Genomic DNA, 24,784 nt, shown 5'->3' on the forward strand with positions numbered 1-24,784 from the left:
GAAAGAAAGAGAGAAACCCATGTTCAAAAGAGAATACAGGCTTTTCTGGAGTGGAAAATGCCTTACTACTTTTATTATTCACCAACACATATATTGAAAAGTAAATGTAAATACATAGACAAAGTATGCAACATTTAAACCAATAAGAAAGCATACTTTTTTCAAATATGTGTAGCATATATTTTTCTAAATTCTTTTATGTGTATAAATCCTAATTTCATTTTAGTATTTTGAATCAGTAATGCAATAAAATGAGTCAGAGCACGTTTCAAGAGAGAAAAGCATTGTATAGCATTTTAAGTACATATTCAAATGCTAATATCCATAAAGCTATTTTATAATGGGATCCATAGAAAACAGAAAATGCCACCTACATTTGTGTATCCAGAAAAAGTTATTACCGAACTTTTTTTTCTTTACAAGGACAATGCAAGTACGAGAATAATTGCAAAGTTTTACAAACCCACACTGGGAAACTAGTTTTCTTAAAAGACAGTTCACATCACATATAAAAAGTTTACAAAGGTAATATTAACAAAATGTATTTTTGTAAACTTACAAATGTGCCTCCAAATATTATTCATGAGTGCATACACAGGTATAATGAAAAACGTCACACAATCCTCAGTCACACAAAGTTCATTTACTCATTTAAATATGGAATGAAAGAGACATAAAGTTCTACTCCTACTGACTAAAGCACAAAATTTGACCCTGCTCAAAATAGGGCAGAGGTCAGCTGATTTGTCATCTAGTCAACTCAGGACTTATTTCAATCTTTCAGAAGAAAATTTCTCTGGATTTATTAAGAAAAAATATCTAAAAACGTTTGGTCAAAAAGTAGAAAATAAAAGTTTCCTTCACAATACTATAAAACTATTAACTGAACATTTAAATTGTTTAACTCTTTTGTTGTCTTTTTATGATATTCATTATTGTGTTTTTGTATTAGAACTACCTAGGATCCTCTGGTCCTTTAATATAAGAAATATATACAGATGATGGCAAGTTTGAGAAACTGACAAGAGAAGATACGACAATCAAAAGGTTAACAAACTCAAGAAATCCCTTGTAGGCCTACAGCCAAAAATAATTCAGAGGTAATAAAAGAACCCATAAAGTAGTTCAAATCTGTGTTGAAAGGCAGAATTGTGGAGGAGACTCATCATCTGGAGCTAAATTCTTTGCAGAATATTCAACAAGGTGCTTAAGGTTGGTTCATTAGAACTACGTCCATGAGAAATGCCCACATGGTTATTGTGTTCCACCTTCCTCCAGTGCCTTCCCATGGGTGAAACTGGAGACATTAGTGGTGGGAAAAGTGCACTGCATAGAGGGCAATTTGTTTGTTAGAATAAACTATTTTAAATTTACAGACTAGAGAGATGGTATAGGGAATTAAGTCATTTATTTTCCACCTGGCAACCCCTGGTTCAATTCTGACACCACAAAGGTATCCAGAACACAGCCCAGGAATGATCCTGAGCACAAAATGGTCGTTAATACTGTAGGGACACCCAGATGTGAGCCAAAATCAAATACAGTTATTATCAAATAAGCATCTGCCTTAATGATGTGTGAGGAAAAGATTAAAACAAAAATTAGATATCAGTTCTGTATAAAATATTTTATTCTAATAACTATGAGTGTTATTGTATCTGTATCTTATTTATTTATCATGTAAAACAATAACTATAATACTTGGTCCCCAAAACAATTTAATTGAAAGGAAGATGCTATAAAATTTTCTTTATGATCTGAATAAGTTTAATTAATCCTAATGACAATTTTGAGTCTTTCAGAACAGTGGGTAAGGACACTCAGATATGAAAAGCAAGAAGGACATGAAATAGTGTGGCATGCTCTAGTATCTGGGAATCACAGAAGATCACAGGAAAAACAAAGGTAGAGATGAATAGTTTGGTATGGGGTAGAATGGGACAATGAAGTTAAAAAGAGGCCGACGCCAACTCATATTAACATTAATAAAAAGGTCTGTGAAATAATTATAGTTCGTTGAAAAAAGGTGCAAGGTGAATGTTTTTAGCTAAGGATATATATTTTTTTCTAATATTGTCATCATGAACTGAACTGGAAAGTTAATTAGAGTAGGCTCTGGGAAAAAATAGGAGTTTTGTTTTCAAATTAGTAAAAGATAATCTGTCAAAGTGATACCTGCAAGCTGGATGGGTAAAGAGATGATGCTAAAGCCAAAGAGATTACTAAGAAATAATATGTAACTGGTAGTTGACACCAGAGAGCAAAAAAAAAAAAAAAAAAAAAAAAAAGGAAGAAATGAACAAACAGGTTGGATAAACTAAAAGAGAACAGTAGTGAATAGAATTCAGAGTACCACTAGAATCAAAGGAACTAAGAGAGTAATGACTACAGATAAAGGCTTTTCTTCATCTAAACTACTGATGCATTTAATCATACATTTAATAAATATATATTTTTTCCTAAAATTAAGAAAAGAAATAAGAAGATAAAATCACTGAGATTATTTAAACAACTTCAGTGGACCTTCATTCTTGTTATTTGAGTTCCTTGGCAACTAGTTCACAGTTATATGTGGAGTAGGTAATTTCTTCAGTTTATAATTGATATATATCTAAGAGAAGAAAAATAATAAATAACTATAGAATTTATATAATTCCATTTTAATTAAATGGTCTATTTTCATCTATGTCAATTGTGTTCAAGATAAATACATTGTTCCTTAAATACTTTTTCTCTAGTATTAACTTTTTTTAGTATACCATGAATAGTCTTGATTTATGATCAGAAATCGTTCTGTATTTTGACAATTAGTGATAAAGAAATACCCAAAACTATAGTTATTTTTTATCATGGCTACCCTAAACAATCTGAACTACCTTCAACATGTTTCAATTGTGTTGATCAACAACATATGGGGGGGGGTTGGACCACACCCGGTGGTGCTCAGGGGTTACTCCTGGCTGTCTGCTCAGAAATAGCTCCTGGCAGGCACGGGGGACCAAATGGGACATCGGAATTCGAACCAACCACCTTAGGTCCTGGATCGGCTGCGTGCAAGGCAAACACCACTGTGCTATCTCTCCAAGCCCAATCAACAACACTTTTAATAATGATTTATCAAGTAGAGCTAAGCCATGACCAGTCTGAGAAATTAATCTATGACTCTGAGTCACCTTATTATTTTAGAAAATGTCCTATTGCATAGTGCAGTAGTTAAATCACAGAGTTTTGATTTAATTTGTTAACTTGAGACTACTGTTTTAAGTTGTATGCTGTAGACAGGCAGTTTAATTTCTCTAAGATATGGCTTCTTTCCAGTAAAGTAGAAATTACTTGTAATATGAACTTCAAATTAAATGTGAAAGAATAAATAACATAAATAACATAGTAAGGAAGGGCAAAAGGAAAAGTGAGAATAAGGGAGGAAAATTTCTGAACACAAAAAAAATTCTAATTTTTTTTTACTAATGTTATTTATGATGATTACATCATGATAAGAGGATGATGATGATGATGATTAACATGCATTCTTTGATTTATGATTTATTAAACTTATTTTCAAAAATGAGTATTTAATAACTGAGTGTTGGCTCATGTACACATAACTTCTTCCAGTGGCACAATCAAACTAAGTGCTTGGCAAATATACAGTACTCGATGTTTTCTTAATTTAAACTATACAATGAGGTCATTTTTATTGCTGTTTTAATCATCTTAATTCAGAAGTCCTATACCTTTTTGTAGAAAAAGTATGCTCACAGGAAAGCCCACAAATAAATAATGATTAACTTTTAAAGATACTATAAATTTTAAATGCTTATTTTAAAAAATTGGTATGGAATAAAAACTATTTTTTGGAATTAGTGAAACTTTAAGGACTGCTACTAATAGCAGGTTAAGCTATGATTCTGTATAATATTGATCTCTCCTATATTGGCCTAAAGTAATAAAAATTTTTATTAAATTCTTGAAAAATGCAAATTCATGTCTGATCTGCACAACTAATACATGTTCTTAAAATTCTTAAACCTTACTTTGAAATCTTTATGAATACAAATAAATACCCATAAATACCCATAATTAAATCATTGTTCAATGGTGGAAAGAGACATATTTATCCATTCATTTCATTTATTGAATAACTATGTTTTTATTACTAGAAAATCATTTTAATTGGGTTAGTTTTTACTTGAATGAATTTTAGATATTGATTTGGAGACTTAGGAAATATATAAAATGATGTTCAGGAGACATTTGAAAAACATGCCTGAAATTATATTAGCTGTGTATTACTGTGTAAGGAACTGTCAAACATTAGAAAAATACTATTACAGAAAATACAGGATAAAAATGACAAAAACAAAGTTATCCATGATATTAGCATTGAGTTCTTAAATGGAATGCTTTGTCTGGCAGCTTGCAAACTGGCATCTCTCTAGGTTTTAAAATAATGGAAGTTAGTACAAGGGTCTTGTACTCTAAGAGGGAAAAGTTTGAGGAGCTGACAAGAGAAGATGAAAGAAATCCTTTGCAGGCCTGCAGTCAAAATAAGTCAAAGAGGTTATATTAAAACGCAGAAAGAAGAACAAATGTGTGTTGAAAGGCAGAACTGTGGAGGAGATTCTCCATCTGGAGCTAAATTCTTTGCAAAATATTCAACAGGTGCTTGAGGTTGGTTCATTAGAACTACTCCATGAAAAATACCCATGTGGTTAGTGGTCCACCTTCCTCCAGTGTCTGCCCCTGGGTGAATCTGGTGGCATGGTGGAGGGAAATATGCACTGGTATAAGGTCTTGTTCTCTACTATATAACTGAAAATCAATCATGAACAAAATAAAAAATAATAACTGTTATAAACAACCCTGTAAGCTACATTGTTTAAATAAAGTAATTTAAAAAATAAAAAATGATGCCAGAGCAGTGCACAAGCGGTAAGGCATCTGCCTTGTATGCGCTAGCTAGGACGGACAATGGTTCGATCCCCCTGCATCTCATATGATCCCCTAAGCCAGGAGGAATTTCTGAGTGCATAGCCAAGAGTAACCCCTGAGCATCACTGGGTGTGGCCAAAAAGCAAAAAAAATAAACAAAACAAACAAACAAAAAAAGAAGTTAGAGTAACTAGCATAAAAGATCACAGACAGTATTGACAAGAGGTAGTCCCCTAACAGGACCCCTTTTTTACTGAAAATTATTTACCAAAACTTTTGAAATGTAGATAACAGCGTTACTCCAATAATAGGTGTTAAGGCCAGAGTATAAAGTTAAATTAAATAGATTGTTATTCATATCTGCTTTGAGAAATCCATATTTTTGTCTTTTTCTTATTAAATGATCTTGTGATTGCAATAGTAAGAAGCAAAATTCTGAAATGTAATTAAAAACTATAGTGCTGATTAAATAAAAGCAGACTGGAAAATAAGCACATTTTAGTACAGTGAGCTTTTGAATTTGCTTTCAAAAAATGTGTGCATTGGGAAAAGAGGTTTCCTATGAGTTAGTCCCCAATGGGTCTTTAAGCCAAATGATAGCAAAAGAAAGGCTTCTAACAAACAGAAAAATAAACTAACAGATCGATAGCATATGAAAGTAACAAATACTAGCTTGGTAGACCTAATAAACACTACAGAAGACCTTGTGGCAGAAGGCAAATAGTCCAAAGTCCAAATTCCCACCAGAGAACTTTAATTCTAATTGAGCTTGTAAACCCCATCCTAAAACTACAACAAGGATCAATTTCCATTCATTAAACCAGATTATTTGAATGCTGATCTAACTAAGAGACTCTACCCTTACAGAAGGAATCTTTTCTTAATTAGCCTTGCAAAAGGAAACTTTTTTTTTACCCCTCCCCTAACCTTCCTCTTTCTAAAATCCATAGTAACTAAAATTTCTCATTACAGTTTCCAATTTTATAGGATTGCATTCTCCAATTATTTGCTAAGAGAACTCTTTCCTTTAAGGCATTGATATTTTAAGTTAATAGCTTAAATAATACATTCTTTGGAATATGCTGAACTGGTGTGCTCAATCAATAACTGCTTTGAAAATATTGATTTTTTAAAATGTGTCATAACTTACTCATGGATGTGTGGAGGTTTTTAACTAGCCCAGTACCATATATATATATATATATATATATATGATTTAGATAATTTAGTGAAAAGCACCTATCAGTGAATTCTGCTCAGAATTTGAACAATTGAGTAGACATTATACTTAGCAATTTTATCATGCATTGTCTAGAAAGACCAAGAATAAAAAATAACATATGTAACTTTAAAGTACAGCATATTTATATATTAGTTAACTATATCAGGTAGGATCAACACACTAAAATATTGTATTTTAGAAATTTTATTGTTTACTGCCACCACATGCAACACACAGTATTCATTTTTATTTTCAAACTTGTGTTTAAATTTAAATAAATTATCTAAAAATTTAGGTTTTATTTTTATGTAAATGTACATAAATATTATTGTAGTTTGAAAATATTGTGAAGTAATAATAAAACATTCAGAATTGTGGACTCTAGGTTCACATTTCAAAATGGCTGAAATGGAAAGCAGAATATAAGAACATGGTAGCTAGTTTGTTAATAAATTAAATAGAAGAAGGAAAAGTAATAAAAACACTTCAGAAAATTAAATGCATAAAATATATTTCTCAAAAGTATACATGCCGAATGAAAATAAGTATATATGTCAACCTAATAATATATGCAACTTAAACTTATAGTATTTAATTTATAACATTACACTTATAATATTAAACTTATAATTAAACTTATAATATTCAAAAATTAGAATAACAAAAATATTCATCAAAAATGAATAAATTTATTGTTTCCTACTCACAAAAGCAATTCTAAACCACAAAGAGAAATGAGAAGCTACCTTTAAAACAAATTACATGGAGAAACTCTACGATGTTATTGTAGATTAACTGGCAAGAGACTAAAACTGAGAGTATTTGACACAATTTTTCAGACGATGGATAACAGGCAACTAAGTATAGTGATTCATGAGCAAGGGAAAATGAAGTGAACATCTAAAGTGATCCATAACTGGTGATGGACAACATTGCAAACAGAGAGTGTCATCAAGTGAGCATCAGAGATATTTCGATCCAGAGGCCAAGGAGATACTTAAAAGGGTTGAATCACATAGCTGGCATACACAAGGCCCAAAGCTAATCCCATAAACCATATGACCTTCAAATATACCTGGACTATCCCTGGAAACAGTATCATGAAACCAGTATGGTCAGGAGTGGCCCCCAGGTCTCTGAGTACTGCTGGGGAGACACACAAGACCAAAAATATTGAATTTGAGGCTGCAATGGAGGCCTGGAAAATGACCAAAGTGAAATAATCCCCTGGAGAGTAAAATAGGGAAATCCATCTAAGTGCTTAAATGTCAAACCATCTAAACCAGAATACTTTGGGAAAATGAAAGTGTGTGCTATTCGCGATTATCCTAGGGTCAGGGGGATGATTCAAAAGGTTGGAGCACATCATTGCATGAAGCCCTTTGCAAAACCAGGAGCAACAACTCCTGAGCCTTGAATCATGTGTAGCCTTTGAATATCACTGGGTGTGGTTACAAAACAAAACATCTCTGCAAAAGATACAATTCTTCTGTGACCTTTCTCTTTGCTCCCATAAGGGAGTTCTGTAAAGGTCAGTTTTTAGCAGCTTTCGTTGTGAGGCACTTTTCATGCCAGTACTTGTTAAAAGTCACCTACCCTGATCTATATTCACAGCACACCTAGTTAATAGGTACCTGGCATGGGCAGTCACCACCTTCTAAAATCCCTGAAGGTTAGAAATTCTGACTTATCTAGAATTCCACCTACACTTATGTACTTCAAATGAAACTTCCTGAAATCATTTTACTAAAATTAGTGGTTACATAATTGTATATATGCTTAAAAATCATGGATTCTAAGAGGCTTTTCTACTATGTGAATAATTATGAAGCTGTTACTCAAACAACAACATTTATATTAAACATAAAATATAGCCCAACATTATACTAAATGATTTAAGTCTGGAACATTCATGTGATCACCTGAGAAAAAGTGAAATATGAATCTTAGAATTTCACTCTCTTAAGGTTGTTAATGCAACTTACTGTGGCAACCATTTCTGTATAGGATATGAAGTAATTCTTTCAACCCTTATTTAGTATATGTTATTCATTAAAATCTGGAAGACTCATAAAAGGCAGATCTTTATTTCTGATCCAATAAGTCTTAATAGAATTTAAGAGTATTGAATTCCCAAGTAATGCTATTATTGCTGGGCTAGCCACTACAATTTGAGAAACACTGAGCTAAGCCTTCAAGTATCAAAGCACAAGCAAATAAAAAAATTATGATTTATAATCTTCCACCAGGTGTCTATTTGCCTTATATTTGCAAAAACTAAGGCCACTCAAATGATCTCTCTCATTTAAAAAATCCAGCATTGCTAAGTTAAAATTTTAAAATTGAATCTGCAATGGAAGGGAAAATACATTTCAGGGAAAGGGTAAGAAATTCAACCTGTGATGACATTGAAACATCTGGAAGATGTTTCTGGAGTTTTATAACAAGATTTAAGTGAAGGAAAATTAGTTAATAGTTATATTTTGAAGGCATTTCTTTATAAAGTGTTCTAATAGTTGGCAACCTAAAGACTATGCTTGTGAGCAACAACATGGTTATGGCACAAGAAGAAAAGAAAGCAAAAGCTGGAGCATTAGAATAGGGATAGGGTATTTGCCTTACACACAGCCAACCTGCTCAATACCTTGCACCACAAATGCTCAAATACCTTTTACCTAAGCCTTGCTAAGAGTTATTCCTGAGCACAGAACCAGGAGTAAGCCCTGAGCACCACCAAGTATAGACCAAAAGCAAACCAAAAACTAAATAAAAACATAAAGGAGATTCAGGTATTTAGAGTCAAAAGCTGAATATAACAATGCTATGAAGACAGGTAATGATGTGTTAATGAGATGGTATGCATTCCCAAAAAAGTTAGGAAGAAATACAGTCTGAAAAGGACCCACATCCTTAGTTAGATTCCAAACTTTCCCTCTCCCAAGAAAAACAAATAAATAAATAAATAAGATAATTTTAAAGCTGTCAATAAACTTAGTAATGATGAAAAAATAGATATACTTGCCATCTCCCTCACCTAAAGATAGATGCATTTAATATGTATTCAACAAAATATAATACAAGCAAATTCAAGTGGGTCATTTTTGTATGAAATGCATTTTACTCTTTCTTCTTCATTTAATCATGACATGAATTTAATAAATCACTAGTTTTGGAAATTTACTCATTTCATAGAAACTAATAAAGAAAAGATATGTGACAAGATGCACATCAAGAATGTCTAACTGAGCCAGAGAGATAACAAAGAGCAGTTCAAACCCTAGCACTGTATATGATCCCTCAAGCACCAAGCATCACCAGGATTAAGACTTGAGCAGAGTCATTGATAAACCCTGAGCATAGCTGGGAATGGCCCACTACCTCCACACACAAACAATAAAACTTAATTGTCTAAAAGCAAATCAATTAAGGATACCAGGTTCTTTAGTTTTTTTTTTTTAAAGCAGAAAGATACATGTAGAAATATGTAAAATAAATGGGAAGTTTCATATATAAGAATTGACTCACATGGCTTCAGAAGTCAAATCTACTGTCTGCCACCTGAAAGTACAGGAAAATGTAATATAATTCGATCTGTGTCCAAAGGCTGAGAATGGAAGGAATTGATTATTATGTACTGTCTGAGATGGAAGCCTTGAAAACCAAGCACACCAATATATGAGAAAATAGATATCACAGTTCAAACAGAGACAACATGGCCTTCCTCTGCATTTTTGGTTCTATTCAGATATCAGTGGGTTGCATGATGCCAACCGGAATGGGGCTGGTCAGCTGGTTTACTCCATCTATCAATTCAAATGTTAAGTTTTATCAACAAACATCATCTTAGTCTAAAACAAGTTTTACCAGCTATCAGGATATTCCCAAGCCTGGTAAAATAGACATAAATTTTACCATCACACTGAGGATGACATTTTCTGTGACCTTGAGATTAAAAAATACCTTAGACTTAAATACTCTACATAGTTTTGGCTGTTCAATGTTTATAAATAGTGACATTGTAAAAGAACATAGAAATCCTTGTTTAACCTAAAATATTAATGACTCAAAGTACAGTTTTATTTTACAGTACACTATAAATCAGTGTTCTAGTTAACCAGTACTATTGGGTTCAAGGTACCATTGATTTTATTTATTTAAATAGCTGTATTTTCCAAATTGTGGCTTTGAACTTTCCACAGATGGTTCAGAAAAATCAAGAAATTTTAATATTATACCCTTTTCACCTCATTTATTCATATTTTCAGTTGCCTGTCAATAAGATTGACATAGTAGAAACAGTGGAACCTAAGTATGGTTCAAAATAATTTGTGCCAATTTGTAATTGTGTGATATTGGGAAGGTACTATGAGTCTCTGTGAGTCTCCGAGTATAAAGTTAAGTAATACTGACACCTTTAAGGAAATACTCATAGTGTTGTATAAGTATTAATTTATTTTTCTTCTACCCAAGCAAGACAACTTAGTATCAGGCATTAAATGGCAATTCAATATACAACAAAGTAAATGCATTACACCCTCCCTCAAAGCAGCTGTTATTTAGAGGAGTTAGCTCTGTTCTAAACTAACTAATCATACCCAAGAGATTTTAATGTCCAGTTAGAGGGAAGAAAACTGGCGTGTTCTGTCTAGCACAGTCCTTCAGTACATTACAAATTCAATAAAAGAGGATGGAGAGAACTAAAGAGGATTTCAATAGAAATAAGATAATTTGAGAAACTCTCAATTTCATTCAGTTCTAGGATGAAGAATGTCACCTAATAGTTCTCTGTCTGGAACCTATGCTGTTCTTAGCAAAGGATATTGAACAGTCAATCTATTATCAGAGGGAGTAAATATCCCTCCACACTATTAAAGTATTCAAGGAACCTGATATCTTCTTAATGGTTCTATGACTAGTGAGACTAAACCTAAAAGTCCTGTAGTCCTTTTCTCTGAAAGCTCATGTATTTGATATAGAAATGCTTACATTGAACAAACTCAATTTTATTTTGTAACATTGTCTTGGGGAGGGGAGTCCCAAGTAGTGCATAGGGGTTATGGATCACCCCATCAATATGTAGTCAATTAGTCAAAAGATTCAAAATTAGGGTTGGAGCCCATTGGTTAGAGCCCATTGGTGCTAGGAACAACTAGGACCACTGCCCGGATCATCCTGTCTGAGCTTGGGAGCTACACTTGGCTATACTTGAGAACCCGACAGTTTCTACCAATATTGAGGGCAATATTTATAAATCTAAAACTGTCAAATCTTTCAAATACTTTGCAATACTAAAGGTCTTGATCTATTAAATTATGAAGAAATGTCATCACTTGTTTAATCTTCTAAAGAGTTTCTAAAATAAATAAATAATATTTTATATAAATATTTTTAAAGGAAACATTCTAGGCTTTTTATCATTCCTCAAGATAATAAAGTAATAAATGACATGCAAAAACATTCTTCAAGTTCATTGGAATAAATAAGTTATTTAGATATATTAGAAACTAGCTCACAAAGTGTCATAGAAGAAACACTCGATTTTTCTCCTATAAACTTTCTAAGAGATAGAAGCTTTTGTTTCCATTGTACAGATAAGGAAACTGAAGGTCTGTAAGAGAATGAAATGATTTCTCAAAGTTATCACCTAAACATCAATGCTTCCACATGTGAAGAAGCTTTCAGTCTTCAGTTCAGCTACAAACCCATGCATTTGTTCTGATTTCCCTTTATCTTGTACCTAAGGAAAATATTGCTAATGAGGTACTTTCTCTAGCAGGGTAACCATGTGATGGTAATTTACACCTTGAGTCAGAGCAGTAGGAAAAATAACAAAGGAAGAATCACAGAGGGCATCTGCTGATGATAGCAAAGGCTATGAGGGGCTGGAATGGAAAATTCTGGGAAAAAGACTGAAGTTTTCTTTAAAAGCTACATAGCACTTTACCCATGGCTCTTTTAACAATTTTTCTTCAGTCATCAGTAGATGGCAATGATCTAGAATGTAAGACTGCAGTAAGCAATTTTAGGTGAGGTAATGGTAGAAAATGACCTGAGAGTTTTCCTGTGCTGCCACAATTTATATGCAGCTAAGAAATTTTACAGTGCAGCATTAAATAAGAATGGCTAAGCTAGATAATGTCTCTAAGCAGTGACCTTGCTCTGCCCTCATGCAGTCGCTATAGTAGCAATGTCTTTATAACTAATAGAATTGACTCGTGACATTCTATATGATTTCTGCTGCTTTCAAAAGTTTTTTTTAATGGCCGTAATTATTTCCAATATAGCGATGCTGCTTAGCATTAATTAAGCTATTTCATTTATGAGTTAAATTGTAATGTTTCATGTCAATTACCATAACAATAAATTTTACTATGACACTGAAGAAAATATAATTTCAAACATTATATATGCATTCTAATTTTTCTACCCCTCCGAAGAATTAAACTATGTCAATATTGGGTCCACATGATTTAGTTAATTTTAAACACATTTAATAAGATCATTTTGGAAGAGTTAGGTATGGGTAAATTTTAACTATGGAAAGGGTATTAGATGATATTAGGAAACTATGTTGTGTGTTAGTTTTAATGACAACGTTTTAAAAAGTAGTTCCGGAAAATACCAAAAGACCTGAAAGGTTAAATGATCAAATATTTTACATTTTACATGTTAATGGGTCCAATCACTAAACAAACATACAGGGGCTAGAGCATTAGCACAGCAGTAGAGCGTTTGCCTTGTACACGGCTGCCCAGGACGGACCTAGGTTTGATACCCGGTGTCCCATATTGTCCCCCAAAGCCAGGAGCAATTTCTGAGCACATAGCCAGGAGTAACCCCTAAGCATCACCAGTTTGGCCCCAAAACAAAACAAAACAAAACAAAAAACCATACATATTTTGTACATTTATATAAAAGCAGAGAAACAAAAGTTAAAGTGATAAATTCTTCAAAAGTATATAAATTATTAAAATAAATTGTGGGACTGAAGAGATGATTTAGAAGTTGAGTCCAGCCTTACATGTGGCTGATCTGGCTTTCAGGTCTCCTACCACATGTCCCTCCAAGAATCAGAAGGTGTAGCTCTGGAGATCCCTTGAGCATTTCCAGAAGTGAACCTGCAATCCCTGAGTTCCAAGAATCCCAGTAATCCTGGGAACCACAGTGCTCTCATACACTAAATCATGAGACCCCTATTGATTGATTGATTGAGAATTACGGGGAGTGCCCCCTAAGTTCTGCCCACCATGTCAGCAGATTATAAACATATATACTATTATATCAATTTTGCAGCTTTCTGAACATTTGCATTCCAAAAAAATGGTTAGTAAAGAATTTAACCCTGTGAAACCTATCAAAGACAGAGGCACCAAGTTTACAAAAATGAACAAAACAAAGTCTGTAATTCCTGAGTTCAGTAGTCTAATTAAAAGAATAAAATATAGGGGCTGGAGCAATGGCACAAGTGGTATGGGCAGTGTGGCTCAAAAAGCAAAAAAAAAAAAAAAAAGAATGAAGTGTATATAATTATCATAATTGGAAGTGAATTCAGCAATAGCGGTATGCAGCATGATACTTGAGAGCACAGAGAAGAAAAAAAATTATATACCTACAGATATATCAATGGCTCCACAAAAAATTGATGTGTTATAGGGGCTCAAAAAATGCTCCACAATCTAGGAAGCATGTAGGCAGATGAGTAGTGATGAACATTGTTCAGATGCTTAAATAAAAGAAGCAAGAAACTGTTCACTAAAGATAAGTGGGTTACTCAATATAAAATTTAAAGAAAAGGAAAATGAGATGAAAAAGGAAATGAGATGAAAGGAAAACTGATGAGAACAAAGGAATTTCTATTAGATGTAGTGCAAATTCATTTAAAAAATTGGTAAGAAAGGCAAAAGAGTATTTACTGATCTGTTCATTCCCAACTCAGTAGTAACTCGAGTATCTGGGCCAAAATATAAATAGAGCTTAAAATTTCCCAGCATTGAATCTGAAGAAAATCACAGCTGATTTTCCTCTTTAATGAGCGAAGTCTAATCAATTGGGCTCAGAAAAAGCATGCCATACACTGTCACAAGATATTATACAGTGAATGCTGGTAATGATAGGAAACAATATATAAACAGACACATATTATTCAAGAACACTTGGCATGGAAATATGAGCTCAGACTAAGTTAATGAACAAGAAAGTTTACACTTCTCTGTGTAAGTAATAAATATGTAATGTTTATTTGTTATGTACATATGTAAAAAATAATAAATGTGTAAGTAAGTAATACATATTTAAGTAATAAACTGACAGTAAATTAAAATTATTACCTTCGGATAAATCTGGCCAAAATGAAAGACTTGTTCAAAGAAATCACTAAGCCATGGAAGACACAAAAAGATGGAAATAGATTACTTGTTCAGAGATCATAAGTATGAATTAAAACAGCATAATTAAAACAACATAACTGAAATGCCAAGAGCAATATGCAGATTGGCAGAATCCCTACCAAATCCCTACCAAAACCCCAAATCTTCATAGAAAGAATTAAAAATTATCAAATTTATTGACAATTGGAAAATATCAATCTTAGAGATGTATTTAGGGGTGTCAAAATAATAGAAAGGACAGTACTGCACAATGACAAGCCCTGGAATTGGAAGACAGAACCAATTACTAAACAGCAGGGTGAGGGGTAGAGAGAAAGGGAACTAGAAGTTAGGGACAGCCAGGAAGGCTTGGGCACTTTGGTAGTATTAAGGTGTAGTGATTTTGTAATTAACAACATAAATTTTAACACAATTACAGTTTCCTAAATAATAGTAATAATAATAATAATATGGAAACTTATAGTTTAAGAAATATTGTTCACATTATTCATCATTAAATTTGAAATACTTGACCCGAGTGTGTTAATATAACTGAAAACACTGAATTAATTTCTTCAAAGACAATAACTATTCTCTACAAATCAATGAACAAACTGTCTAAATTGATAAAATTTATGTGATTCTGCACAACAAAGGCAAAAGAAGATATGATATATAAGGTATATATATTTCATCTTTAAAACATGACCATTATAATTTTTACATCCATCTGTTATAGAAATGGAGATACACTTATACTGTATGATTTTGTTTTAACCACACCAGACTCAGCTTCCTAAAACTTATCATAAGTCAGTTTTATCACACTATAATGTGAATAACGTAATTTTGTACTATCTCAGTAAAATAACTTTAAATTAAATTAAATTAAATAAAAGACTAGAGCTAGTGCATAGTAAAAATATGTATGTTTTGGGTCTTGCACAATAGTGTAGTGGGTAAGGCTCTACAGGTTTTACAGGCTTTTCAGGTAACTAACTGGGGCTTGATCCCTGATGTATTTCCAGGAAGGATTGCTAAACAGAGAGCCAGAAATAAACCATGAGCATTACTGAGTGTGGTCCAAAAATACTAATATATATATATATATATATGTATATATATACATATATATTTTAAATGACTTTATTTTTGTCCTATTCTTTGTACACACTTTATTTTCCTAGTATCATAAAATATTTTATCTTAACTTTTCTGATTTCCACTTTTGTCTGTGTTTTTTTCTCTCATTTATAAAAAAAAGGGAATGGCTTATCATAATATAGCAAAGATCCAGTATAAACTAACATTAAATGTGTCTATTTTACTACTTGGGAGACATCTTTGGAAATCTTAAAATCAAGTAAATATGTTTAAATGTAGTTTATTTTATAAATTATTGGAAAAGAATATTAAGAAAGAACAACAAAAAACTGCAAAGTGTAAATTGTAAAGTCTTCAGCAAGCACTTTTGCATGGAGCTCTTGGGAGGTATTAGAACATTGAATGGGCTTTTACTAACTAGAAGTTCCCAGGTACCAATGACAAATGGAAAATTCCTAAACTTGTGTCTGTGGCCCATTGTAACTATTTAGATATTCATATCTCCTGAACTATCCTCTGGTCATACCACCAATGAAGAAAAATAAATTTTAAAAAAGCATGAAAGTTTTTAATTACTTACAATAAGGATTTGGAAGGGAAGTTACATGGACCCAGATAATTATTTTTAATCTGGAAGCACCTAGGATAATCCTCTTAAACTTTTCCATTGGGTTTTTAGCACAGGAAGTTTAATACATCTTTCAGGGAGGTTAAAGACAGCCTAAAGATACCTCCTAAAATGTGAAATAATTAAAGTGTCAGTAAAACATTTTATGTGCTTACAAAGTTTGTATCCTACTCTTTAACATACTACTATTTCTTTAACATAAATTTGTTTTGGCTACCTACATGTTAAATTGTTAGCCCTTTCATAAGCTTTAAATGGTAGTAATTCTCTCAAAGACAGTGATGTTTATTTTCAATTATATCTGCTAAGCACATCTCTAATGTGCCTCCTATATTGACAGGAATGCAGATTAATCAGTATGACTGAGACACACTGAAAAGGTTAAAGTTTTTCTGTAAAGAGAGCATGCTCAAGGACGATTTGAGACCTCTAGATTCCCAAGAAGAAGGGCTGACCACCCTGAATCCAGTTAGTGAGTGCTATTTTAAGATTTTCTAATTTCAAGACCTGAGAGATAGAACAGCAGAGTAGTTTTCCTTGCATGAGACCAACCTGAGTACTCTCACTGGTATCCATATGTCACCCCTGTGTACCCATAGAAATTATGCCTGAGTCAAAGTCAGGAGTAACCCTGAGCATCACTAGGTGTGTCTCTAAAATATGAAAAAAAAGTTCTATATTTTCTTCTTGAATTGGGGAAACCCGTGACAGAGGTATACTAAGCATGCCTTAAGATAAGAGAACAGGTCTTCAACTAAGCTAAACAAAACAAGCAAAAATTGTCAAGGGTAGACCCAAGAAATAGTACCAAATGGGAGAGATATTACAGGGAATAAAGTGCTTGCCTTCCAGATTGCTGACCCAGGTATGCTCACTGGCACCACATAGAGTAATAGGAGTTGCAACAGGAGTGATTCCTCAGCACAGAGCCAGGAGTAAGCCCTGAGCACAGTGGGATATGACCCCAACCCCATCCCTCCAATAAATAACATCAAGAGAAACACGGTTAATGTTTTGAGGTCATATCATCTTAGATAGGGTCTAGGTTCTAGAGTCTAGAGTCGAAGGGTAAGACCACACAATTGAAATAAAGCAAAGCAAAACTTTATTCCTTTTACCAACAAGCTACAAACTGACAGGCCAGGGTCACCTTCCAGAAAGGTGATCCCTGGGAGGGGGGGGGAGGGACACATAAGCCAGTTATATAGGGCTAAAAGCAGGAAGTCTTGAGCATTAAATTGATTGGCTGTTTTCTGGGTGTTTCTAGAGTGTTTCATCGTGTCCTTTTATGGCTACATGTCTAGGCAGTATACTGTGGTTTATAGTGGTCTGGAGGTCTGTGTCATCATTGTTGGGATAGAAAGTTAGTCTTTAAATAGAAACTTAGCCTTACTACTCTTAAATGGAAACAGCATTGGTTTGACAAAATGGAGTCCCTTTTGCTCTAGGCTTCACAATATAGATTTAAAACATTCAACCTGAACAATAATGCTATAATTGCATCACCTATGAATTTTGGGAACTCCTAGTAGAGAGGTGACATAAGTGAAGCAATGAAGTTGGAAATGTAAAGCAGAACTTTCTGGCTAATGTGAATTAGAATGATCTCCCTTAGTATAAAAAGCATTATTAGCGAAAAACCGGCTAACCTTTGCAAAAGCTGGCTCCCTGTGGGTGACACCAGGCGGGGAAAATCCGCGAAAGTACACCGGCCCAGTGGGGCTCAGCTGTGAAAGACTGTGAGTGTGACCTGTCTATGTCTGTCTACTGTCCTCTTGCGTGAAACTCTTGCGAGTGGGGCAAAAAGAGGCTCAGAGGAGCACGGCCGCTCCGCTTCGCTACACGGCCGTGCACTCTTTCTAAGGAAAGAACTCCATTGCAACAAGAAGGAAAAAGCACACTAAGAACGGCGCTATATCACAGAAGCAAACATTTCTCTCTGGACTGTCTTCTCTGTTGCATGCTCGGGCCTAAGATTTGACCCAGTGTGAGGCTTCATCCACGGAGGACTCCCCTCCCTTAGAGGCAAGTCAGCCCATCCAGAAAGGGAGGAGCCAGAGGAGTGTGCTGCCTACATCATATAGACAATGAATACCACTACAACACGTAGAAAAACCCACAATACAAGTGTGACAATGGGGAAACAACACAGGCCAGCATCAGAGATAGAGAATGAAGATGACAATTCTGAGGACCAGATAATGACTGAACAACTAATCAATCTCTCAGATAAGGACTTTAGACTAGCAATATGGAAGGTGCTCAACAGACTCCAAGAAACCATGGATCGAGTTGAACAGAACACTAATAAGAACCAAGAAAATATGAAGGCAGAAATGACAAAACTCCAAACTGAAATAACATGTCAACTAACAGGACTGAAAAAGTCAGTAAACGAAGTGAATGACAAAATGGATAAGCTCTGGGACAGGGTATCAGAAGCTGAGAATAGACTTGGTGCTGTGGAAGATGAGATACATAACAATTCCATACAGCAGGAGAGATTGGACAAAAAACTTAAAGCAAATGAGCAGACAATGGAAAAATTAGTCAAAGAATGGGAACAGACGAAAATAGAAGTCTATGATAAGATCAACAGAAACAACTTAAGAATCATTGGAGTCCCAGAGACCCAGGAAGAAAATTTCCAGGAAGAATCAATGGTCAAGAACATCATTAAAGAGAAACTTCCAGAGCTAAAGAATATATGTGATCAAATCCTGCATGCCCGAAGAGTACCAACCAAAAGAGACCCCAGAAAAACCACCCCAAGACACATCCTAGTCACAATGACAAATCCCACAGATAGAGACAGAATTCTGAAAACAGCAAGATCAAAAGGGGAAATCATGTTCAAGCAAGCTTCCCTGAGATTTACAGCAGACCTGTCACCAGAAACGCTCAATGCCAGAAAGCAGTGGTGGGATATTGTGACAAGACTGAATGAAATGAATGCTTCACCCAGAATACTATACCCAGCAAAACTCACTTTCCGGTTTGATGGAAGAATACATGGTTTCACAGACAAAAAACAGCTCAGAAACTTCACAGACACAAAACCAGTCTTAAGAGAAAAACTGAAAGACCTAATCTAAGACAAGACTACCCAAAAGACACACCAAATTTTGAAATAAAGATGGCGTTAAATCCCAGGACAATTCTTTCTCTCAACGTCAATGGACTAAATGCACCAGTTAAGAGACACAGAGTGGCTAAATGGATGAAAAAACTCAATCCAACCTTCTGCTGCCTACAAGAAACGCACCTGAATAGTCAGAACAAACATAGACTCAAAATAAAAGGCTGGAGAAAAGTTATCCAAGCAAACAACACCCATAAAAAAGCTGGAGTGGCCATACTAATATCAGATAATGCAAACTTTATACTCAGGAAGGTTGTAAGGGACAAAGACGGACATTTTATATTAATCAAGGGGTACGTAGAGCAGGAAGAATTCACTCTCCTAAACATATATGCACCGAATGAGGGGCCAGCAAAATATTTAATACAACTGTTAACAAATCTGAAAAATAATATCAACAACAACACAATAATTGTGGGGGACCTTAACACGGCTTTGTCAACACTGGACAGGTCAACCAGACTGAAACCCAACAAGAATATACTAGACCTGAAGAGAGAAATGGAAGAAAGAGGCCTAGTGGATATATATAGGACACTCCATCCCCAGAAACCTGGATACACATTCTTCTCCAATGTACATGGGACATTCTCCAGGATAGACTACATGCTGGCACATAAAACATACCTCCATAAGATCAAGAGGATAGAAATTTTGCAGACTACCTTCGCTGACCACAAGGCTCTGAAATTATTTGTGAACTCCAAAGGGACTCAGAAGAAACACTTTAACACCTGGAAGTTAAACAGCCTCATGCTCAATAACCAGTGGGTCCGAGATGAAATCAAGGAGGAAATAAAAAGGTTCCTGGAAACAAATGACAATGAAGACACAAACTCTCAGAACTTATGGGACACAGCAAAAGCAGTACTGAGAGGAAAATTTATAGCTTTGCAAGCACACATCAGGAAGGAAGAAGGAGCTTACCTGAGTAGCTTAATGACACAGCTAATAGAACTAGAAAATGCTCAACAAAAGGACCCAAGAATAGGAAGACAGAAGGAAATAACAAAGCTGAGAGCAGAAATCAACGAAGTGGAAACTCAAAAAACAATCCGAAAGATCAACGAAAGCAGAAGTTGGTTCTTTGAAAAAATAAACAAGATTGATAGACCACTGGCAAACCTAACAAAGAAAGAGAGAGAGAGAAACTTGATAACTCGTATCAGGAATGAAAAAGGAGAGATCACTACTGATATGACAGAGATTCAAAGGGTAATCAGAAACTACTTTGAAAAACTCTACGCCACTAAAAATGAGAACCTGGAAGAAATGGATAAATTCTTGGACTCTTATAATCTTCCACGGTTGAAGGAAGAGGATGTAGCATATCTAAACACCCCCCTCACCATTGATGAAATTAAAACAGTAATCAAATGTCTGCCGAAAAACAAAAGCCCAGGTCCAGATGGATTCACTAATGAATTCTATCAAACTTTCCAAGAGGAACTACTGCCAATCTTGGCAAGACTCTTTCATGAAATTGAACAAACAGAAACACTTCCAAATAGCTTTTATGAAGCCAACATCACCTTGATACCTAAACCAGACAGAGACGCTACCAAAAAAGAAAATTACAGACCAATATCACTGATGAATGCAGATGCAAAGATCCTCAACAAAATCCTGGCAAATAGGATTCAATGCCTCGTTAAGAAGATCATCCACTACGATCAAGTAGGTTTCATCCCAGGAATGCAAGGCTGGTTTAACATCCGTAAATCTATCAACATAATACACAACATCAATAACAAGAAAAATAAAAACCACATGATCATATCAATAGATGCAGAGAAAGCATTTGATAAGGTCCAACACCCATTCTTGATCAAAACTCTCAGCAAGATGGGAATGGAGGGAACCTTTCTCAATATAGTGAAGGCCATCTACCACAAGCCAGTGGCAAATATTATCCTCAATGGAGAAAAACTAAAAGCCTTCCCTTTAAATTCTGGCACAAGACAAGGCTGTCCTCTCTCACCACTCCTATTCAACATAGCACTGGAAGTACTTGCTATAGCGATTAGGCAAGAAAAGGATATCAAGGGAATCCAGATAGGAAAGGAAGAAGTTAAGCTCTCACTGTTTGCAGATGACATGTTATTCTACTTAGAAAACCCTAAAAACTCTATCAAAAAGCTTCTAGAAACAATAGACTCATATAGCAAGGTGGCAGGCTACAAAATTAACACACAAAAATCAATGGCCTTTCTATATACCAATAGTAATAAGGATGAAATGGACATTAAGAAAACAACCCCATTCACAATAGTACCACACAAACTCAAATATCTTGGAATCAACTTGACTAAATATGTGAAGGACCTATACAAAGAAAACTATAAAACTCTGCTCCAAGAAATAAGAGAGGACACACGGAAATGGAAACACATACCCTGCTCATGGATTGGCAGGATTAACATCATCAAAATGTCAATACTCCCCAAGGCATTATACAGATTTAATGCCATCCCTCTAAAGATACCCATGACATTCTTCAAAGAAGTGGATCAGACACTCTTGAAATTCATTTGGAACAATAAACACCCTCGAATAGCTAAAGCAATCATTGGGAAAAAGAATATGGGAGGAATTACTTTTCCCAACTTTAAACTGTACTACAAAGCAACAGTTATCAAAACAGCATGGTATTGGAATAAGGATAGGTCCTCAGATCAGTGGAATAGGCTTGAATACTCAGAAAATGTTCCCCAGAGATACAACCATCTAATTTTTGATAAAGGAGCAGGAAATCCTAAATGGAGCAGGGAAAGCCTCTTCAACAAGTGGTGTTGGCACAATTGGATAGCCACTTGCAAAAAATTAAACTTAGACCCCCAGCTAACATCATGTACAAAGGTAAAATCCAAATGGATTAAAGACCTCGATATCAGCCCCAAAACCATAAGATATATAGAACAGCACATAGGCAAAACACTACAGGACATTACAGGCATCTTCAAGGAGGAAACTGCACTCTCCAAGCAAGTGAAAGCAGAGATTAACAGATGGGAATATATTAAGCTGAGAAGCTTCTGCACCTCAAAGGAAATAGTGCCCAGGATACAAGAGCCACCCACTGAGTGGGAGAAACTATTCACCCAATACCCATCAGATAAGGGGCTAATCTCCAAAATATACAAGGCACTGACAGAACTTTACAAGAAAAAAACATCTAACCCCATCAAAAAATGGGGAGAAGAAATGAACAGACACTTTGACAAAGAAGAAATACGCATGGCCAAAAGACACATGAAAAAATGTTCCACATCACTAATCATCAGGGAGATGCAAATCAAAACAACGATGAGATACCACCTCACACCCCAGAGAATGGCACACATCACAAAGAATGAGAATAAACAGTGTTGGCGGGGATGTGGAGAGAAAGGAACTCTTATCCACTGCTAGTGGGAATGCTGTCTAGTTCAACCTTTATGGAAAGCGATATGGAGATTCCTCCAAAAACTGGAAATCGAGCTCCCATACGATCCAGCTATACCACTCCTAGGAATATACCCTAGGAACACAAAAATACAATACAAAAACCCCTTCCTTACACCTATATTCATTGCAGCTCTATTTACCATAGCAAGACTCTGGAAACAACCAAGATGCCCTTCAACAGACGAATGGCTAAAGAAACCGTGGTACATATACACAATGGAATATTATGCAGCTGTCAGGAGAGATGAAGTCATGAAATTTTCCTATACATGGATGTACATGGAATCTATTATGCTGAGTGAAATAAGTCAGAGAGAGAGAGAAAAACGCAGAATGGTCTCACTCATCTATGGGTTTTAAGAAAAATGAAAGACACCCTTGTAATAATAATTTTCAGACACAAAAGAGAAAAGAGCTGGAAGTTCCAGCTCACCTCAGGAAGCTCACCACAAAGAGTGATGAGTTTAGTTAGAGAAATAACTACATTTTGAACTGTCCTAATATTGAGAATGTATGAGGGAAATGTAGAGCCTGTTTAGGGTACAGGCGGGGGTTGGGTGGGGAGGAGGGAGATTTGGGACTTGGGTGATGGGAATGTTGCACTGGTGATGGGTGGTGTTCCTTTTATGACTGAAACCCAAACACAATCATGTATGTAATCAAGGTGTTTAAATAAAAAAAAATTATGCAAAAAAAAAAATAAATTAAAGTGACAAGAAATAAAGTCCAGTAGAACTAGCAAGAAAAAAAAAAGCATTATTAGCTGAAGACTAGTGCTGAAAAGAAATACAGGGTATTATTGTAAAATGCTGAAAAACGTACTGGATATTATTTACTGCATATTATGTAAAATGTAATATTACCATCTACTAGTATGGAACAGAAATACTGGGTATTCACAGATGAGGCACTAACCTCTTCATCACCCTTCTGGTTTGTATCTAAGTCTTTGCTCCCTCAGAGGAACCCTTGGCATTACTTTAATTACTCAACTTATGGATCTCCATAGACACTTCCTGAAACTGACTTTGTATTCTCAACTTGACTATATAAGCCCCTGTTTGGGAAGTGTGTCTGGAGAGATGTACAGTGGGTAATGCATTTACCTCGAAAGTAGCTTAAGGGAAGGAGACAGGGTGTGGGGTGGGGTGGGGTGTTTCAATCCCCAGCTTTCTATATGGTCCACTGAGCACTGCCAGAAGTGACTCTTGAGTACAGAGCGGAAATCAGTCCGGACTACCACCAGATGTGGCCCATAAATAAATAAATAAAATATAATAAATTCTCATTAAATAATAATTTCTATAAACTATATACTTTTAATCAATAAAATCAATGCCAGGTCAATAGAAATATGAATAATAGTGATATATTTATTCATGTACCCTTTGATTTGCTTTTATCATGAATAAATTTTCTCCAATTTAAGAAATTTATGCATGGATTTTTAATTTTTTAGTGATGATTTTTTTCAAGACAGAAAAAAAACCAGCTACCTTCACTTTGCAAAATCAGTTAATCATAAAACCTAATTAGCATGTTACCTTTGGCAGTGTTGCTTAAAATCCATCACACATATTAATGTCACTATTTAATAAAAGCTATTACACAACTAACATAATACATTGTCGCATTACTTAAAATTAGTGTATTTCAGTGAACTTATTTTCAGTATGTTGGATAGCTGTAAAAAAAGCGAGTCTTATTAATTGGATTTCTTCTTAAAACAGAGATAATTCCTTTTAAAAGCAAATAAGCAATCTGAAGTACATAAAGCAATAGATATCTTCATCTATGAGACTTGGTGATTTCCTCCAAGTAACTTTGAATATAGATCATAAAATATAAATCATCTTTAAAATTTACCAGACTAGACAGAAACCTTAGACATAATTGTTATTAGTCATGATTCAGGTCACTTGGAAAGACTCTTCTGGAACAAG

Source organism: Suncus etruscus, chromosome 2, assembly GCF_024139225.1.
Source record: "Suncus etruscus isolate mSunEtr1 chromosome 2, mSunEtr1.pri.cur, whole genome shotgun sequence".
Taxonomy (NCBI): Eukaryota; Metazoa; Chordata; class Mammalia; order Eulipotyphla; family Soricidae; genus Suncus; species Suncus etruscus.